Consider the following 17,750-nt stretch of genomic DNA (forward strand, 5'->3'; position numbering starts at 1 on the left):
ACTTGATCATATCATAAATTTAAAGTAACACAAAAAATAATTATAAAAGTGGAATTTCAAATTCACAGTTTTCATCCAGAAATATATATATATATACTGTATATACAGTATAAAGTGTATTTAAATACGTAGATAGGACCTTTCATCACAACCAGGGTCCTAATGCTCTTTGTCATTAAACATAGTTGCACATGAACCAACTGTTATACAATCAAGTGGATTTGAAAGCAGCACACCAACTACAACCTGACTATAACAATGCCTGAGAGAAGAGATCAAGATCCAACTGAAAGTTAATTAATAGATCAACTTCAAATAGGCCAGCATTCGTGATCTGCAGTACCACTGTCAAAAGTTGTGACATTGGGGTTAACATCTTACTCTTTTAAAGAGTATCTTGGGATCTGTACTGCTAACAGTGAGGACTGGATTTCAGTTTAACACATCATCCAAAGAAAACATATTTCTTAGAACACAGTAATCCATGTCAACACAATGGGGCATTGCTTTGGATCTTCTCATGCACAGGCCCAACATTGCTCAGCAGCTGAAAGAAGAAATAACGGTTTAAGGTGGTATAGCCACTAGAAAAACAGCATGGACATTAACATCTGATACAATGATGATTCATTACTATATGTTAACATGATTCTTCACACACATTTTTTACAGGATTTAAACCAAGCAGTACAATTCTTAAATTAAGGCAAAATGTTTTCTAGATTCCATTCTCAGGTTTACAACTCCTGCCTTTTATCAATTTATTGAACTTCAAACACAAACCAAAAGGTAAAAATTATTTTATATAAGGAATTATAGTGCCAGATGCTGTAAAGGAATGTCTTCCTTTTAAGATACCACATTTGCTCTAATATTCTTATCGAATATTTAATTCTGGGCATTCCTGTAAGAAATTGCAAAAAAAATGGGCTGTAGTTTGTGCAAATCATATTTTTCAAATATTACTATATTTGAGAGCTGGAAATCTCAACACTTAGTTGTGCCAATTTGTCAAAAACTTTAGAAAGTACATATATTAAAAAATCACAATTTTCCCTCTTTAAAAGGCAATGGGGAAAAAACATCTTTAATTGCAACTAAAAGGAAACATCATCCTGAGCAACAAGCTAACCATAGGATAAGACCAGAAAAGCATCAGATGTCCTCGCTGCCTTCTTCCAGTTCTTTGAAGACTGAATCACAATCTGGTACAGTATGACCTGGAGTCTTTCACTCAGGGAAGCCATATCACACCTACAACGGTGATGGCTATCATCCACACTGCATCCACTCTGGCTGCTTTCTGGGGACTGTGGCAGCAGTTGCTGACATTTTTCTGTCCATATATTCTGGTTCATTACCAGCTATGCTTCATTCTTCATTGACATGAACACATGAATTACTGTTTTAGCTAAAAGTGGGTTTAACATAGTCACAAACTGCACACGTACAATTAAACGTCACCAAATTCTCACAAGCACCTCTCCCCGCATTTTGAGGAATTACCTCATCTCCACCCACCATGGTCAGTACCCTTTCTAATTTGTCTTCTGCATCCGTGCTCCTCCTCCCAACAACTCTTTCCTGGGGCAAATACAAGACATTTCTTCCGGCTTTCATTGATTTAGGTGCCACGGGGAACTTCTTAGATCTTGGACTCGCCTCTTCACTGAAGATTCCCCTGCAGCCGGCCTATCCTCCCATTTGCCTCCAGACTCTTGACGGATCATCCCTGTCTCCTGGTCTCATTCGATGGAAGACAATTCCTCAATCTCTTCATATTGGAGCTACAGTACTCACAAGGAAGAGATCTGGTTTCTACTCCTCCAATCCCCGTTGCTTACGCTCATTCTTGGTTACCCCTGGTTACAAGCACACAATCCTCATATCTCCTGGTCTCACCGTGATATCACAGCCTGGGGACCCCGTTGCCTTAAACATTGTTGTCAACTCCCTCAGAAACTTTCTGTTGCCCTCATCTCCAAGGAAGATTCCTTCTCTATTCCCTCCACTTACTCTGATCTACATCTGGCTTTTTGTAAACAAAAGGCACTCTCCCTTCTCCCCCATCACCCTTATGATTGTTTCATTGAGTTAATCCCGGGAACCTTACCACCCAGAGGGCGTTTTATCCATCCCTCCTCTTCTCCTGCTTGTGCCAACTTCTTTTTTGTTGAGAAGAAGGATGGATCTTTGTGACCGTGTGTAGATTACCACGGTCTCAATGCTATTACTGTAAAGAATCGCAATCCCCTACCTCCTGTTCCTGCTGCCTTAGAATCTGTCCAGGGTGCTACCATTTTGTTCTAAATTAGATTTTCGCGGCACATATAATCTCATCCACATCCGCAAGGGAGACGAATGGAAATTGGCTTTTATTACCACCCATGGCCATTATGAATATCAGGTCATGCCCTTCGGTTTAGTCAATGCTCTGGCCATTTTTCAAAATTTCATGAATTACATTTTCTGGGATATACAGTATTGTATAGATTCGTGTTGATCTATTTGGATGACATCTTAATTTTCTCCAGTGACCTTCAGGAGCACATTATCCACGTCAAAGAGGTTCTTAATCGCCTTATACAGAACAATCTCTATGCCAAGCTGGAGAAATGCATTTTTCAAGTTTCTAAGATACATTTCCTGGGTTACATCACTTCCCCCCTTGGTGTAAATATTGATTTCACCAAGACCAATGCCATCTGGGACTGGCCCACTCCCAGGAATTTGAAAGAGATTCAACATTTCCTAGGATTCGCTAACTTTTACTGTCGCTTTATTAGACATTTCAGTTCTGTCGCTTCTCCCATAACGGCCTTAACCCGCAAAGGTCCCAATCAGGGTAAGTGAACTCCTTAGGCAGAACGCCTCAGAAGGGGGCAGTTTGTGTGGTTGTCCACCCGGTACATACCTCTGCGTCAACCCTCTCACAAGCTGGGCCCCCACTTTATTGGCCCCTTCTGAGTTGTTTCCAGGATTACCCCGGTCACTTACTGTCTCTTCCCCCAACCCTACGTATTCATCCAACCTTCCACGATTCCCTTCATAAACCTTATCACCATTCCCCCCTCTCTAAACCTCAACCTCAACCACCCTCTCCCTGGCTCATCAATGGCTCACCTACCTTTTCAGTCAACAAGATTGTGGACACTCGCTGGCACAGGGGACACTGCCAATACTTGGCTGACTGGGAAGGATACGGACCAGAAGAGAGGTCCTGGGTCCCTGAAGGACACATACAGTACTTGACAGGAGCCTCATCGAAGACTTCCATCATTCCCTTTCTGCTACCCAGTCTACGGTGTCAGGAGCCGCCCGTGGGCAGGGGGGAGGATACTGTACAATTAAACATCACCGCATTCTCACGAGCACCTCTCCCTGCTAACGCTCACGGACTAATTAATCAATTTTCATTCCACACACACTTCCCTATTTATACCCTCTCACTCCACTCCTGTCCCCGCTCACTATTGAGGTTTTCTCACCTGTAAACGTCCTTTTGGATTTTTTCCTTTGAAACCTTTTTTGTCCCTCTCGGCTCTAGTTTTTCCTAGCTCTGCTCCTGGACTACGGCTTCGCTTCAAGTTTGGATTTGGTTACCTTTTGGAAATAATCAGATACTCGGCTCTAAATCGACTCCTAGATTTCAGCTTTGCTACACATTTAGGTTTTGGTACTTTTAGAATTTTACGGAATCATCTCAGAGACATTTCATCTACTGCCTCGCATAGGGTCCATATCTCCTGTTCCTTCATTTGCCTTCTGACACATACAAGCCTTGAAAAGACATTTCTGTGGCATTTCTGGTTTCCCCATCTAGTGAGCAAGAGGCTGTACACATGTGCTACTAATACATCTAGCTCATTCTTAGTATAAGTACCAATATCTGGAGCATCAGAAGAATAATATTGCTTTTAATAACAAGGTCATAAAGTCACTATCACATAAATATATTGTAGTAGTACAGTATATTGTATTAGTACTGTAGGTACACATACATTTTATTCAACAGACATATAAGCAAATCATTATGCTGATTAACATTTGTCATCAACACGGTTGATTCACAGAGGCTCTATTGTCAAAAGCATGCTACACATACAGTAGCACATACAAATAGTAGTATGTGTGGCCACTATTGGAAGCAATACAATCAATGCAACCACAATGCATGATATGCCCCACATTATATACTGTTTTGTCTTATTCTTGATAAGCCTGGACAGACATTTGTCTCTTGCCACTTGCCATCCTAGATCATCACTTTGATATTCAAAGGGGCTCAAGCCTGGCAAATGGGGCATCCACAGCATAACTGTTACACTCTCATCTCATAACAGAGCCATTGTTACACAACTATCATGGGGCTATTCTTTCACCTGTTTGAATGTTCATCAGTACAAACTCACAGGATGGGCAGCAGGTGGAGGACTTGATCATTATCAGGTTGCTATCAATTATACTCGTGGAGCTTTGAGATAACTAAACCATCTTGCCCAGATGATCACATCTGGGCCTCCCCTTTAATTGGTCTGTTGTACACACTCGCTGATGTCCATCAGGGTAGTATACAGTACACAGAAACTTGATTCATCACTAAAGAGGTCTTGGCTCCACTGCTAGTGAGTCTATTTGAGGTGTTCCAACATATTGATGGTACAAAGGCCTTGTTCTCCAGATATGGGATACATACAGTATACTGTAGGTTTCTTTGTGCTCATTTGTCTTCATTTTCAGAAAGGTTGACATCTGGTTAAATTACCTCATCACCTGTGCCCATTACCAACATTCTCACTGATGAGGTGATTTAGTGCTTATTCAACAGTCAAAGTTCTTCAAGTGTTTTATGAATCATTCAAGAGTGTTGAAACATTCCAAAAATATTTTTTTAATTATTTACTTTATTTTTTAAAAGCCCAGAGTATGTATTGCTATTCAGTACAGAGCACATGTAGTCAAATATCATGACTCCAGTGTAACTGACAGCAGCCACATTATTATTCATCTGAAGGAAGAGAAATACAAAGCTCTTTCCTCCAAGTCTCCTTTTCCTGCCTTCCCCTTTACTGCCAGTGCCACATTGTGGACTGACCTGATCAAGTCAAGCAGTTTCTCCATTGTTAGCTACTCATGTGGCATTATTGAACTTATCAGTTCATTCTAATGCTTCAATTCCGAGACTAGAATATGATGATATGTTGAAATAATGTATATAATTAGATTATGTAAACTGTTCTGCTGTTTTACTAAGTTATTTCAATGAAAACAGAAGCATTTTGAAGAGCCATTTGCTGTCAGTAGGTTTTCTTTCCTTATCTACCTTCCAAATGTTTTTTAAATATCTTATTGATTCTCTTTTTCAATTTGAAACACTGCTCACAGACATTCTGTCTGTACAGAAAGCACTAGCATAGACATGTCCCATCAATGGGGTTTTGGCTTAAGAGGATTATCGGCATCGGAGATGGGTATTACTTACACTGTTCTCTCCAAGCAACAACTATTTTTTGTGAAATCAGGGCAAAGCATAAACATGAAATTCAAGAGAAACCATAGGAGCTAGTGGTTATTGACATTAGGAGTGCTCAGCTCAATTAATGGGATACTGGAAGGGTGATGACAGTAAAAAAAAATTAAAACGTAAAAAAAGCTCTAAATGCATACATTATATACTTGAAATTGGAGCATTCCATGTTTGTTGAAATTGGTGTACACTCAAGCTTTGGCCATCCTTTTATCATCGTTCGAAAGTCACTTATTCCTGGTACGAGTCACGGCTACATGAAGCCTACCCTGGAACCAAAAGGCACAAAGTGGTCCTACACCTTGAACAGGATACCACTCCATCCCAGGGAACATATACAGCACATGTCTTTGGAAGGTTGAGGAAGAAAACCTACAGTATATGAAAATGGGAAGAACAGACAAATGGAAGGCTTCTTGGTCTGAAATTGAACATAGAGTACAACCCAAGAGATATGAGTTATTGTAGCTGTGCAGATCAGCATGGATATTGCACCATCCAATTTATGTTATTCAGTCCAAATAAAAAAAAAGATTATTCTGTCTTGTTTTTTTAAAGTGTTGAAGTGCTAAAAATGAAAAATTCATAGTCCAATGTGCTGCAAGTTACCAAGTGCTTCCCTTTTCTAGTATAATCTAGAATAATTCCACATCTATATATAGAACTTCCATAAGGTTCTAAATAGGAAGAGACCATCTTGATTTTCTGTTTGTAAAACTGACAATGACAGAATGGAAACAGTTTCAATATCAGATATTAGGAATATATTACAAAATTCCAAGAAGCAACACACTACACTCTCGATCACTAAATTATCCAGTACTTGATAGTCAGCGAAGCCTTTTTTTCACCCTAAAAAAGATGTATCCTTGTGCTTTCACAGTAGTTCATAGACTGAAGTGTTTTTTCATGTCTAGATAAAGATTGTCAATTGTCAAATTTGGCAATCGCACAGCAAATCGTTCTGAAGTGCACATCACACCTGTTAAGAATTTGACTGCATGATTAAGTGCTAAATAGAAAATGCTTCAGCAGCACAACACGTATGACATCTCCATATGAAATTATGCACTTTTGTGACACAATAAGAAAAATAATAGCACTGGGCTAAAAGCAGCGGCGTGAAACAGCATAGTAGATGGGAAAATAAAATATTTTTATGAAGTTACTGTCATAGTACATCATCTTTAATGCTTACTCTGTCAAACGTTTTTTTAGATGGCTAGAAATGACCATTTAAAAGGTTGCAGTAGCACAGAAGGATTTAATTTGCAGCTTAATATTGTACTTCTACTGTGGTTTTCCTCCATATTTTCTAATAATTTGCCTTCATTGCAATCTGCTTTTGTTGTAATAGGTTTCTCATGTTTCATTGCGATTTACTGCACTATACTGTAATAATAATAATGCTGTGATTTAAAATAGAAAATGCTTTTACAAACTCTGCATCTTTACCTTAAATAAAGTTTACTGCTGCAAGTCATTGTCTATCAAGTTCACAGTAGTAAAACAGTAAAACATTACTGTATGTCTAAAGCAATATCTACAGTATACTGTACATAGAAAAAGGCCAAAGTTGCCAAGGTCGGCTTTCATAAGGATAGCTTCACACAATAACTCCAGCCTTAACAGACAGCTAAAACGTTTTGGGGGTTTTCAGCATTAAAACAAAATGTACTGTATACAACTTCCCCATTTATCATGTAAAGTTCAGCTCCTTTTTTTTCTCCCTCATGATGTTGTTGTTTTGTTTTCTACCGCAAGCTTTTTCAACGACAGCCATTAAGTCAAAGCAGATACTCATCACATCACTGAACAGGTCAGTGAACTCTTTACTTGCGCGTTGCGGCAGAGGTACTGGAATTTCTCTTCCCTCCTCTTCATCCAGTCCCCCCCCACCTCCCACCACAAGTGCTTCGTTCAGCAGCTAGTCCCACTGCATTCGATATAACCTTCTATGTGCTCAGAGAAGCTCTGGCTGATTTTTCATCTGGAATCTATCCTTGAGCTCCCAGACTTGACTGTGACAAAAGCTTCTGGCTTCAACTAGAATGTAACTTCAAGCCCAAAACAAATGCAGTGCTGGACATATTAATACTTAGGATACACGATATGAACACACAATGTTAACAGATAAATCTGAACCTTTTTTTGCTTTTAATACCATTTTCTGAAACTGTTTAGTAGACGCAATCAGAATTAATAATATGTATACAATGTAATGTACAGTACATAAGTAATAGGTATACAGACTTATTATACAGGCTGTGTACAAAAGATTATAAAGGAAGTACAAAATGCACAGCTAGATGGGTCTAAGCAATTGTATTTAATTTTACTTAATTATTTGAAATAGTTAAAATGTGATAGCACAGTGTTAACCAAAAGTAAAGTCACTAGCATCAAATTTCTGTTCTCATATAAAATACATATTCTTCATTCCAGTCTTTATGACCTTAGGAACAGCTAATAAAATTCTCTAACTTGCAAGTAACCAATTATGTACAAGCTACCACACAATTCTGTTTCCAATCAAAATACATCATGTTCACTTTAAAAAAGGGTAGCCAGAAATTTTCATGAGTACTATTTTACATTACATAAGGTGCTTGGTGCATTTAATTGCAACTCATTACATACTGTAGGTCTAATAACAAGGCAAAAAAGATTCATTCAGATTTTTCAGATTTCACAGTAACCGCAGACATTTTCAGAATCTCTGTTGTATCTTGATCCCTCCATATGGTGAACCCCTCTAAAGTAACACAGATGAATATTTGAAAGGGGGTAAAAAGCAAGACAGAGATTTAATAAACAGCTGACAAAGTACTTCAATTTCTGTCAGTTCCACTTTCATTTCTGTGAACTTCACCACTTCATCTTACAGTACATGTTAAATAAAAGGTAAAGCAAGCCTGCCCAGGTTCTCTGTGCTGACTGCATGACAAAGCTACTCCAGCATGATCGATCAGAGCTTTTCACTGCACACCTATCTAGGGCTGAATATGTGAATAAGCTATTTGGTTTCTCTAGGCTTCCTAGCCAGATTAATACCTTCTTTCAAATCCTACGGTTGCTGCGCTGCAATATCATATCCAACTGGTTTTCATTTGTGTGCAGATGTGAGGCTGATCCCTGACATCTGATTAAACTTTATGATGGCTTTACCACCACAACCCTAAGAGGATAACAAATGGAGAATGCTGCTATGCACAAATTCCATAGATAGATTTGTCTCTGGAAAATGTTCTTTCAAAAGAAAAAAAAATACAAACTGCTTTTACAAAACTGTTACACAGAGGCTACTCTTTTGTCATTGCTTGTCCATAAAAAAGCAATCATATCGCTGAAAAATTAATAGTGATGTAGATTAACTAAGGTAATATATCATCATAATTCCTTTTGAATCCTTCTGTCCCACACATAGGACACAACCGCTTACATTAAGACAAGAGACTATCACAAAGTTGATCATTCAAGTCACACTTAGATTTCTACAGTTTCAGGTACAGTACCATCTTCATATAAGCATGTAAAGCAGTGACAAAATAGAATGGAAAAGACATTAGCTGCCCCTCACAATTAAAGTTCTCATAAAAGTTCAAAGATCTAGAGCTCTTATGTTCATTTCTTAAACATTTCCACTGCAACAAACACACTGTATCTGTTCAATGCATAATGGAGGGGAGGATTTTTACCATTTATGACAACAAAGAAAAGTGCTTCCACTCTAAAACTGCAATCTCTCAAGGGACAGTGGTGTGCACAGGGCAGACCTAATACAATTTTTTGACAATGTTTATGACAACAGTGTTAAAGTTTAAATGGGGGCCAGGAAGATCCTTACCAATTCCCTGACCCCTGTACCATTCTGACCTTTGAGCGAACTGCACCAATAGTTATTAAAATCCTCATGGTGTCACGTCACTCCAGAGTGTTCTCCCTAAAGGCAGTGTACTAATCTCTTCACTTATCAAACAAAATGACCAACAGGAATCATCAATGAAACGTTTTCTCCATCTACATTAGATTAACACAGGATTAAAATAGTCAAATCAGTCAAGACCACTTTGTAACCAGTTCTGACACAGTACAGTATGTACATACTGTAGGAATACCCTAAATTAATCCACATTGTGTTGGTTCTATGTTTTAATCACATAAGACCAAACAGAAAGATTCAAACCACACTTCTGCCTAAACTCCAGCGTAACAGACAATGATTTGTTTCAAAATGATCAGTTAATTAATTTCTATAACAGTCTTTCCATGTAACTGTGCAGCTCTGGCCAGTCAGAGTCCAGCTCAATGGAAGTCTCCAAGTAATTAATCTTACTCAACATGTAATACCCTTCAGTGCAGCGCATTGCCACAGACAGCAGATTCACTGCATTTCTCCAGCAGTTTAACAGAAAGCTGCTGCAGTCTATTGCAGTGGAAGATGCACACAAACAGTAAGCATCTAGTTTTAATTAATCAAAATGTTTCCTAGGGGCAGAAAAGCCAGACTAGTGGACAATTCTAACATTTTGAGTGGCTATGTAGAAAAACATACTGTAGAGACAAGAAAAAAAAATCAGCATTCTTCCATAAATAAATAAGTTACATTTACAAATTACACAGAGTATTTAACGTATATAAGAAATATAAAATGTGAATTTTAAAATTATAGTTAACTCCATTTCAAAAATAAATTTTAATACATTTGCTTAATTGTCCTTGGCAGAATATTCTACAGTTAAAGTGCATTGATACCAAATGTCATCAAACACCAGAAGCCATATCTTATGGGAAACCGCATTCTACATTGCTAGTGGACCCTGAACTATGAAAACTGTCTCTAGAGTAATCACAAATGATTGCGTTGTCCTTATACTTTTGTATTTTCTAGTTAAGATTGTTTTTTCTGTTTTCCAGTACAGCTTCCTAGTTAATGTGGCCAGACATTCATGAACCTTAAAAAATGTTTGATAAACCAGTGGACCCCAAACTAGGAAGACTGTCTTCAGAGTATGCTACTGCTAGAGTCCATTTAACAGAACAATGCTTCACCTTCATATTGCTGAGGACTGACTAACAAAACATCCCACACACAAGACACCGCTTACATTAAAGTATTACATTAAACTTTGAGAAAAAGTAAAGTTCCATATAATAAATCTGAAAATGTTTAAGTGATTTAATATTTATGTCTGAAGGGAAAATTTTTCACTAAATGAATATAAGTAAGGTTGCACACAAGAAGAGGCTGACTTTCATTGGGTTGCTTTTAGTTAGCTGATAAAATGATCTATTTTTGTAAGTATATATGACAGGGTACTTTATAAAGACATTGAACAAGATACCTTCTTTTGGTTCTGAGAACCATTCACTTTTCAAAAGTTACTCCACAGAGCAAAGTTGAAAGATGGTGTGCAGTTACAGTAAATATAAGACTCTGTCAGACAACACCACTGAACTAAAAGGTGTTGCACAATGGAAAATCCCACTTTTATTACATATCCACATCATATTCTGAGCAGTTTTTTTTTAGTTTAGTGCTTTTAATAATGATGTCATGTTGTAGTGCTGCATACTGTGTTTATTATAACGTTAGCATTACTCCACGGGACATGATGACAAATGCAGCTTTTTTGGACATCAATGCATGATTTGAACTTTAAGCATATAGAATGACTTGCAACCTTGGCCATTAATGGTTTACTATTGAAACTAAAGCTTAAGCCCCAAATGTTGTTACCAGCATTGCATTTATTTTATGTTTTTATTCAAAAACAACTTAAAACTATGGTATTTAAAATTAGCCTTCACACTAGTATAAGTGCTTTGAATATGTGCTAAATACACTGTACATAAAAACATTGCAAAACATTCATAGCCATTTCACTGTTCAGGATAATATTCTATATAATCCATAACAATAGACTATGGATGGAAGCAAGCAATTAAATGAACTATGTCTGGAGGTGTTGTCATAAATATTTTTGCTATTTCTTTACAGAATAGGAAAGAAGTACACAGTACTGTATATACCAAAATCACTTTAAAATTGATTTTAAAGGCTTTGGACCTTTAGTTATAGCAAAAAGTATTTTTCCCCAGGGTAATAACCTTTGCTTAAGTTAGAACAAAGAAACCTGGGTGATTTGATTGGATTCTACATTATACTAGATCCTGTGCACTGGTGAAGGTAATCTTTGTTTTTTCATTAAGAACAAGTTGATGTGATTGTCTGAACACAGACAACTCAGTGAAAGCCAAGGAGGAAAAAAGCAGTGAATAAATTATCTGGATCTTCAGGCTCCTCTTCTTTGACTATTCAAAGCAAGGACATTTGTAAGACAAGTATGAGTCTCCCATATTGCATTTCAGCACTTCACAGCACACAGGTTTAGCAGCATTGTGTCTCCATCAAAGACACAAAGGTACAATGTGACTTTGTTTCAGATGAGTATTCTGCTTTTAATTATTATTATTTGTCATAAACATCATATGGATTATACTACTAATAACACCATTCAACTTACTCCACTCTTCATCCTCAAATCTCATCTCCTCTGCACTCAGCCTGTACTAAAAACATCAAAACTGTTTCAGGCTACCATTCCTCATCCATCTCTTTTTTTTCACCTCTCTCAATTCTCCTTGACTGTTCCCGCGCTTCCTACATGACTAACCACATTTATCAGCTTGCCACATATTTAACTTCACCCTCCGCCATTCTCTAACCTTGAACGTTCAGGAATTGCTCTTCTTACCTCTTCTCTGCTCCTTCCAGGTTTCATGGTGTGTCTCTTGAACCTTCCCTCTCTACAGCAACTGTATTTGCCAAGGATCTAACAACCTTCTTTTTTCTCTCTACTCCCACTTTCTGATTTATCTTGTCTCTACCAATGGCTACTCTTACTCCCTCTGCACTGTTCACATTCAGGCTTGCTGTCTTTCCCATTTTAGTAACCTGACCGTTACTCACAAATTTCAAACTTAATACCCAGTCTCTTCCTGGATAGATTTGCTGTACGTCATGTTAAACTCAGCCTTTCAAAATCTACTCTATACCAATGCCTCCTTCCCCTCCTCTGCTCCCTCTCATCCTTATTACTTCTGGTTCCATCTCCCCTTCCTACATACCTTTACCTTACTTATCTTACCTCATTCCTACTCTCCGCAGATCTTTTACATGATCAGCAACCCTTCTGACTCACCCAAAACTGTACAACTTGCTTACTATTTTGTCTGCCACACATGTCAGAAACAGGTCCTTTTCTTCTCATTCTACATTGGCTATACTTACCTACCACTTTCTTAATCATTCCACACCTCATGGCTCCAGGTCCTTGGCTGTCCTTTTGACCTCCTCTCATACTCAGTGCTTGCTTCCTTTTTGGCCAATTGGCCAAACTGTACTTTCTTTGCATTTGCTTACCTATCAGGCCTGTTCATTCTTGACTCCCATGAGCCTGTGCCCAAACCAGATGCCTAGGTACATCAGGAGAGAACCTTCAGGTTTGTTTTTTCAAGAATCTCTTCAAGACCAACCTGTCGAGACTGCACATGTAAATCCTACAACACATACCCTGTCGAGACTGCACATGTAAATCCTACAACACATACTATATCTGCTTATACAACATAACTCTCACCTTTGCAGTGCTACTTCACCCCACTCACTATAGAAGTTGTGAAGATCTAAAACACCTTGCAATGGATATACTGTACAGTATATTTGCTATGGAGACATGATAAATTGTAATCCTTATTCTTTTTGGCTATAATTACCCACCTTGCTTTGTAAAGTAGTACTGTATCTTACTGCATTTTACTGAATTCTTATTTATTCAACCTACAATATGCAACATTTTCACAATAGAAATTTGTACAATTCAGTAATTATTTTGAATGTGCAGTACTGTATGTTGGTTTGATTAAAGCCATCAAAGTAATTACTTATTAATGTTTTTTGTAGTCTCATAGAATACAGCCATCTTGTATCAGGCCCTTAAAACTCTGTATCAAGGACAGAGTGCTGTTATATAAAAAATGCGATCTCATTTCATATTTTCACGCTCAAGAATGACTACATTGTTATTTTTCTTGAATGATGTAAATCTTAAAAAATAGAAAATAACTTATGGCAACAGCATCCATGAAAATTACTTTCAAGAGAACTGCACTTTTTTGACAAGAAGAATAAAAAAAAAATGGATAACATACACTATATTTTAGCACCTTAAGAAAAAACAAGCCTCTTCAACATTAGTGTAAAATGTAATGATTAGAGATGAAAGGCTCTAGCCACCGAAAAAAGGCTAATAAATTTACTGTAATATTAATCTTTATTAAAAGCCGATTTGTACATATTTGAGTATGTTAATCCTGCTTTGAAAATGCACCGGCAATTCACTGATGACTGGAAAAGCCCTTAAGCCCTTCAAGGCAAAATGTGAGACTGCTCAACACCTCTTTCTCCAGACATGAAAAACAGCAGAAGAGATCAAGGACAATCATGCTGCTTTATAAATTGAGAGGTTAATGCAATTCTGAAGTCATCACTGTCGATGTGGGTTAAAGGGAAATCTCTTCCACAAGAGCGATGAGGGGTGTTCATTAAGACAAATGGGAAAATCTCTAGAATCTGAAGAAGTTATATAGTACGTTACATTACTGAATTTTCTCTAACAAGATAAGCCCCAGACAAGTGTAAAAACATCATAAAAATAAGTTTTTACAGCTTGCTTATGTTAAATGCACATTTTGTAGTTCACAAATGTGAGATTTCTATAAAAAATAAATGACCATGAAACGTCTTCATCAAGGCATATTGCTATATATGTAAATCCTCTCTAAAACAGTAAATATAGCATTTATTTATTGGTAAGAATATCTGAATGTATTAACACCATTTGAAACTTTTGTTTATTAAGTCTGAGTTTATTAAAAACTAGGAGTATGTTTCCAGAGCGTAACACAGAAACCTTGAGATGTTCTGCTCGTCTTCCTCTCAAAATAGTGACATTTACATATATAATGAACATATATTTTAAGAATTTAGAATAGTAAAACAAGTCTGCCAAGACAAAGCTCTCAGTATCATTTTAGATTTTAAGCATAAAAATGTGATCCAAATATTTTCATTAATTTAAGCAGATGTAACATTAGAGTGAGTAATGTCACCCTAAAACTAATACTGTATTAACACCACATCCTTCCCTACATTTCATCACACTTTCGTGAACAGATTTACCTGGACACATGGTTATAGTTCAATACCATAGCACGTGCGTTTCAGAGGACTCCAGCCTCAGATCCACTGGTTTAATTCAAAGAGAAGTTGGGTTTCATCCTGCCACTCCTTTCCATCTACTGTACAATGCTACAGGCAAAAAGTAGGTCTTAATGACCCAGTTACTTTATTTTAATGAAATTGTGCAGGGAGAATGGGGACTACAAATCACCATTTAACAACTCTAATCATAATTTTGGAGTATTGAACAAGTACAAAGAGTTTCAGAGCATTATGTTATAATATTAAAAGAACTATACAAGTAGACAACAGTTCATGGAATATTAACTGATGTTTAAGAGTCCTTTACTAAATGTTGCTACACATCTAGAAAAGCATATTAGAATTTTTGGACCCTTAAAATCTGTGAAACAAACATATCTGAAATATGTTTTTAACATAAAGAGGAAAGTGTCAATCAAAATATAAAAGTCTACAGGATCTAAGAGGGTGGGGAATATATTCATGAAATAAGTTAATTGGTTAATTACTTAATGAATTAAATACAAAAGGGTTATGTCATCACTTATATCTCATACTATAATATAATACAGAGAAAATGCTTTTTCTCGTATTTTGCGTACATGGTACAGAGCCATGTTGATTGACCAATAGATTGGCTGATCAATCTATGACCTAAAAGTATTTACAATAGTATTCTGTATATTAGTTTCCAATTGAATAACATAAATAACATGACACATATGTAATATATGTACATCTTTTGTTTTACAAGCCAAATTCCAACAAAGTATTCAATTTATGTATAATTTATAAATAAAATTATACAATACACATAGAATTTAATGACATACCATGTTGATAGCTCATATAACCCATATTTTATTTATTATTGTGTTAATACTATTGCAGACACCTATTCTATACTTTATTTATTTTCTATTTTCTATAAAGTATACTTAGCATACTGAGCTACTGGGTTACATAATGACCCTCTAACTCTATTTCCTGTGTTCCTATATTAAACTTGCTTTTGTTTTACAAGAAAAAACTACACAATCTTTACCTACTCATGATAGCTATCTGCTATACAGCTTACAAGGTATTTTTCTTACAAGGCCACCAAAATGAAAGATATCAATTTAAGAGTCAACCACTTTGTCCAATCAGCTGAGAAACAGATGTCTGAAATAAAGAGAAGAGTCGCTAGGGTCATAGGCTATAGTGATATGGAGACCTCAACCATAATTCCAAAGAGTATTCTGCCTTTTTGCCACAACTAACGTGTGCTTCCTGGACACAATGGATGCAAACACAGAGCCTAAAGGCAAAATGATAGAAAAACTCTAGACCATCCAAAGAAGTATGGAAAATGTACCTAAGTAGCAAAATGTAAAAATTAATGGAATAGGTGACAGCAGAATTTAGTTATATTAATACTTATTTGTTTGGTTGACATTTTTGTCCAAAGGGAATTACGGAATTTAGACGTACCATTACCTAATTGCTGCATCTACAGTAAATTCAGGTTTCCATGTATACCTTTGGTCAATTATCTTGCTTAAGCAACAGGACTGTCCGCACCTGAAAGTGGAATTTGTGGCTTTTCGAGAGAAAAGAGTCCTAACCACAGCTCTGAGCTACCACAGCATTATTACAACTGGGAAGTAATTAACATGACAATAGTTAGGACAAGCTGCAAGAACAGGTCATTGTTGACAAGAAACCTGGAATGACCTAGAGAAGTGAGATTCTGAGGGAGGAAGTGAGATTAAATCAAGACATTTGCTATAACAAGTTAGGTTAGAACATCTGGCGTCTGACAGCCTGACAAAAAACTCCTCATCAGCAGAGGGTTGAGGATGTGTATGGTACAGGCCCATGGTCTGTTGCTTTTGCTCCATATACTATATGTAGGCTGGTGAGCCCTAAGCTAGGTTAAACAGCTGTCCATGGCTATATACAGAAGAAAATAATCTGTTTAGAAGGTTCAGCTTTCTGATGTGAAAATGTCAGAGCTAATTAATATTCACATTACTGTAATTGAGAGACACCAAAAAGACACTATAGTTCTGAAAGATGTTCCTTGTAAGATGTTATATATGTACAACCTTTATATTCAATACAGAATATTACAGTATGTCAGTTACAACAACTTGCAAGTGAAAAAAAATAATTGCAATACACTTCTGTAAACTAATAAGAATGTTCAAACCGAGTAAAACTTTATTGAAATAGTGCTTCACACGCCTATAATTTTTTCTAGCATCTTCCGCTTTGCAACATAAATAACACAAGCTCTATAACTGATCTCTGAAACCTGTGAGCACTAATCCACGAATATTTAACTGCACATAAATTTTGCACTAGGATAGGATCATACCCTATCACAGCGCTGTTTTTTTCTGGTAGAGGGTGATCAATTTCAAGTCATATAATTGAATTATCTTACAATGGCAAATTGATATATAATAGTTATAGTACTAACATAAATAATGAAGTTTACAAAGTGGCAACAATAGGTCTGTGAAAACATTTGTATTAATGACTAAAGACGTGGTGATAACGAAGAAAAGCTACATTGTGTCCATTGCAGCCTTTCCTGGAACGCTAACAAAGTTGTTATTTTACAATTTTTCCGTATTTTTTCTGTGCCATAAAACATGAGTGTCTCATTTAAAAAGATCGGAAACGAGTTTCTAACAGACCACACGTCTTTTGACAGGTCAGTTGTTTTCGAGCCTCACCTTCAAAATCTGACTGAGCAGCACCGTCATGAAAAATAACAATTGACTTCAGCGCAAGCAGTCCAGAGAGGGACAGGTCAGAGAGTTACTGTACATTGATACAAGCCTTCGACTCAAGGTCCTTTCACAGAACATGCAAAAATATTCCTGCGCTTCAATACACTAGCTATGGCCTATTATCCCTCCCTGCGCTGTAAACGACTGTCTTCAAGTGAGAATTTGTTAAGTGAGA

Source organism: Atractosteus spatula, chromosome 3 (assembly GCF_055471065.1).
Source record: "Atractosteus spatula isolate fAtrSpa1 chromosome 3, fAtrSpa1.hap1, whole genome shotgun sequence".
In the NCBI taxonomy this organism is placed as follows: Eukaryota; Metazoa; Chordata; class Actinopteri; order Semionotiformes; family Lepisosteidae; genus Atractosteus; species Atractosteus spatula.